Source organism: Carlito syrichta, unplaced genomic scaffold (assembly GCF_000164805.1).
Source record: "Carlito syrichta isolate Samal-C Ts95f unplaced genomic scaffold, Tarsius_syrichta-2.0.1 Scaffold304555, whole genome shotgun sequence".
Classification (NCBI taxonomy): Eukaryota; Metazoa; Chordata; class Mammalia; order Primates; family Tarsiidae; genus Carlito; species Carlito syrichta.
In genome coordinates, this window is record NW_007248651.1 from 192462 (window position 1) to 197089 (window position 4628).

Sequence of the window (4628 nt, forward strand, 5' to 3'; positions counted from 1 at the left end):
AACAGAAAGGCCAGGCTTGGTGGCTCAGCCTGTCATCCCAGCACTTTGGGAGGCCGAGGTGAGTGGAATGCCTGAGCCCGTGGGTTCGAGACACGCCTGGGCAACTTGGCAAGACCTCATCTCTACAATAAACCAAAAAAAAAAAAAAAAAAATTAGCCGGGCGTGGTAGCGCACGCCTGTAGTTCCAGCTCCTCGGAAGGCTGAGGCGGAAGGATCTCCGGAGCCCAGCGGGTCGAGGCTGCGGTGGCCGGGAGCGGCCACGGCACTCCAGTCTGGGTGACAGTGTGAGACTCCAACTCAAAAGAAAAAAAAAATTCAGGACAGATGGGCACCATCATCACAGACCGGTAAAAGAAGCGACAGGAAGGTGGGCTGTCAGGCAGGCTCTGACAAGGCAGGGGGCAGAGGTAGCCACCCCGGGAGGACCCAGGCCACAAAGTAGACCCCAGAAAACAGACAACAGCACATGGTGGTAACTGTTGCCCAGAGCAAGCACGTGCTTGTGTGACCCTGTCTCCCGGTGGAGGAAGACCCACTCCAGGGCTGGACCAGCCTGCAGGCCACGCACTGTCCACGTCTCTGTCACCCCTGCCAAGTGTATTCACAGTCGCCATTTAAATATAAGAATATATAAAATATGAGACTGAGGCCGGGTGCGGTGTTATCCCAGCACTTTGGAGGGTGGAGGTGAGAAGATCACTTGAGCCCAGTTTGAGACCAGCCTGGACAACATAACAAGACTGTGTCTCTACAAAAAATTTTTTTAAAAAATGAGCAGGGCATCAATCATGGCACATGCCCGTAAGTAGTCCCGGCTGCTTGGGAGGCTGAGGCGGAAGGATCACCTGAGCCCAGGAGGTCGAGGCTGCGGTGAGCCGTGAGTGTGCCACTGCACTCCAGCCTGGGCCACAGAGGGAGACCCTGAATGAAGGGACAACCAAACAAAGACAAATAAAAATAATGATCATGGATGGTCTCCACGGCCCACGGTCTACCGGGTCCTGCCACCGACAACCTTCCGCTTCTCGGCGTGAACTCCGTGGAAGTGTAGCAAGATCGAGCCCTTCTCAGGCAGGGCTGGCGCTACGTGGCTGTGGGCCTCGCCACGCCCCTCCCTTCCCAGGCCTGACGGTCGGAGCTAATTGATCGTTGCTTGCCGGGTGTCACCTCCATCAGCGCGTGCTGACACCAGGACGAGATGATCCTGCAGGGGCCCCGGGGTGTGCCCCCGTGGTGAGGACCCAGCCTCCTTGCAGGAAGGCCTTGTGACAGCCAGTAGACTGGAGTGGGAGACAGCGGGCTGGAGACACGTCCCACTGAGCCGCCAGCCTTCCCGCTGCCCACTGTCCTTGGTTGCTCAGGAGTGCTACGCCGGGGAGGCCGGCTTCTGTTCCTGAGCTCCCCTGCCTGTTCTCTGCCTCTCAATGTCCAGGCCCGCCTTCCAGGACTCCAGCACCCCGCCAGCTCCCCCACGGGGTGAGCCGCACGGTCGTGGGTGTCACGGATGCAGATCCCAGCACGGGCAGAACGGGTCTCAGAGGAGCTTTCCACCCAGAGCCAAGCCAGGCGGCCTAGGGGGCGAGGTGTGTCCAGCCTTCACTTCAAGCAGACCCTCTAGAGGGCAGGACAGGGCTTTCCCCGGAGAACGAACGCGGCCCGGCCAGAGCCGGAGCTGTCTGCCAGGAAAATTCCATTCTGGATGAGGCCCGAGGAGGCCGGAACCAGAGTGCAGGGGTGGGGAGGGGATGGGAGCCCTCTCTTCCCCTCCGAGCTCTCCCAGTCTCCCTCGCAGGTCTGGTGGCTTCTCTCTCGAGGGAACCGGCAGCCTGACCCCACTGGCTGACTCCCAGCACCTCCGGGCTTCCTGCTCTCATGACCCCCCGGGCCGGGTGACCTCAGGCCTGGCTCTGGCAGAGCTGTGGGAGCCAGCCGCAGGGAAGGCCCACCTGGCTCTTGTTCCCACGTCTCCAGCTTCCTAGACAGACCTGCCTCACCCCCGCCCCAGAAGGCCCTAACCGAGACATCAGGGCTAAGCGCCCCACATCCTCCTTCCCTGACCCCTCCGGGGGAAGGGACGGGGGATGGGGAGCCTCATGCCTCCTCACAGGGAGTCTGGGAATTCCCAGAAGACGTCAGGCCTGCAGGCAGATGACAGGTCAGCGAGCCTTTTGTGGGTAAGGGGACTGCGTCGCCTGAGAAGTTACGACAAGAACAGACTAAGCCCCAAAGATGTGAAGTAAAGAACTCACAAAGCCGAAAACCGAAGTAATGAAATATAAAACACAGACACAATAGGAAGGATTCACAAAACCAAACGTGAGCGCTAAGAAATGACACCGAGCGCGGGCTCGGTGGCTCAACCTGTCATCCCGCGCCTTTGGGAGGCTGACGTGAGTGGATGGCCTGAGCCTGCGGGTTCGAGACCCGCCTGGGCAACTTGGGGAGACCTCATCTCGACAATAAATCGAAAAATCAGCCGGGCGTGGGAGCGCGCGCCTGTCGTTCCGGCTACTCGGAAGGCTGAGGCGGAAGGATCGCCGGAGCCCAGCGGGTCGAGGCTGCGGTGGCCGGGAGCGGCCGCTGCACTCCAGTCCGGGCGACGGAGTGAGACTCCAACTCAAAAAAAAAAGAAAGAAAGAAATGACTCGTACAGTTGACAAATAAGACGGAAGATGAAAAAGAGAGTCAGCACAGATCAGTAATGAGGTGACCGACAAGGCGAACACAGCTGGGAATACCACAGAGGAGGATTAAGACAAATAGAATACGACGAATCAACTATAAACCGATGGCAATACGTTTAAAAGCCTTTACAGGCTGACACCATGCTAGGAAAATATCTTACCCAAACCTGCTCCGGAACGTGGAAAGTAACACCGGCACGAAACAAAATATTTGCATAACCATTCAAGAAACTTGAGAGGCCAGGCGTGGTGGCTCAAGCCTGTCATCCCAGCCCTTTGGGAGGCCGAGGCAAGAGGATTGCCTGAGCCCACAAGATCAGCCTGGGCCATTTGGCGAGACCTCATTGCTGCAATAAATCATAAAAAATTAGCCAAGCGTGGTGGCACGTGCCTGTAGTCCAGGTACTAGGAAGGCTGAGGCAGAAGCATCATTTGAGCCCAGCAGGTCGAGGCTGGAGTGGCCGTGAGCCACTGCACTCCAGCCTGGATGGCAGAGTGAGGCTCCAACTCAAAAAAAAAAAAAAAGAAAGAAAGAAAGAAATTTGAGGCTAGGCACGGTGACTCATGGCTGTAGTTCCAGCACTTTGGGAGGCCAAGGCAGGAAGATCGCTTGAGCTCAGGAACTGGAGACCAGCCTGGGCAGCATAGCGAGATCTCGTCTCTACCAAAAAAGTAAAAATTAGCAGGGCATGGTGGTGCGCGTCTGTAGTCCTAGATACTCGGGAGGCTGAGGTGGAAGGATCGCCTAAGTTTAGGAGGTTGAGGCTGGGGTGGCTGTGACTGTGTCACTGCACTCCAGCCTGGGTGACAGAGGGAGACTCTGACTCAAAACAACAACTAAAACCCAGCAAACTTGGAAGAAAAGAAAACTTGAGAGCCTAACAGACACCACCTGGCAAAAAATCACACTCGCTATCATGTCTTAGAGTGAAATGTCAGGATTCCTGTCGAAACAAGGAAAGACAAAAGGTGCCCACTGCCACCACTACTAGTTACCAAGGGAAGGGAGACAAGAAACAGAAAAAAGAGGGATAATGATGGGAGAAATTAAACCTTCATTATTATCAGACGCTCTGACTGTCCGTGCAAACAACCCTAAAAAGCCGTGAGAATTCACACCGAGGAAAAGGCTGAGGAAGACAAGGACCTGGGGTCTCCTGACAGCCAGCTGGGCACGGCGGCTCACCCTGCCTCCCCAGCCTATTCTGGTCCTCCTCTTCCCTGGGAACCTCCCAAGGACAGGCCCCAATCCAGCTGCACGTATCGAGGACTGACCCTGGCCAGAGGCTGGGCAGAATCCCTCTACCCATTCCCTGGGGGGTGGAAGTCTTGCTGAGCTGAGGACACGGAGTCTTGCCGGACCGTCCACTGCCGGGCAGCCCTGCTGATGTGCACGTGAGGGCTTGGCCCCGGCTGCCTTTGCGTGCAGGCGAGATGGCTTGGGGCAGAGGAGGCCTCAGGAGGCGGCTGCTTCAGCCGTGGCTTGGGCACTGCCATGGCCGAGGGACCCAAGGGCTCAGCCCAGGCAGGGGGTGAGCTCTCCTCCCTCCGTCGATGGTGTCGCCTGGCAACTCCGGGTCCACTTCCCAGGTCAGTCACTTCCCCGTCTCATGCCCGAGGGCTCCTTGGACCCGCTGAACGACCCACCCACGCTGTCGCCAGGCTGGAGGCGCAGAGTGCTGGAACGCAGGGCACCCACCGGGGCCCGGGGCACCCACCCACCTTGGCCCCGAGTGACCCATCGAGCCTGGCTCTCGTCAGCTCCTGCCCTGTCCTCCCCCGGCCCACACGTCTTCCGCTGGCCTCTCCGTGTCGATGGGTGGTTAACAGGCTTGGCATCCCTGTCAGATGCAATCAGCCCTTGTTACTTCACTGAGCTGCCGAGCCCACAGGGAGGGCACGTGGGCTCAGTCATGTGAGGACAGAGGGTGGGAGGACGGAGC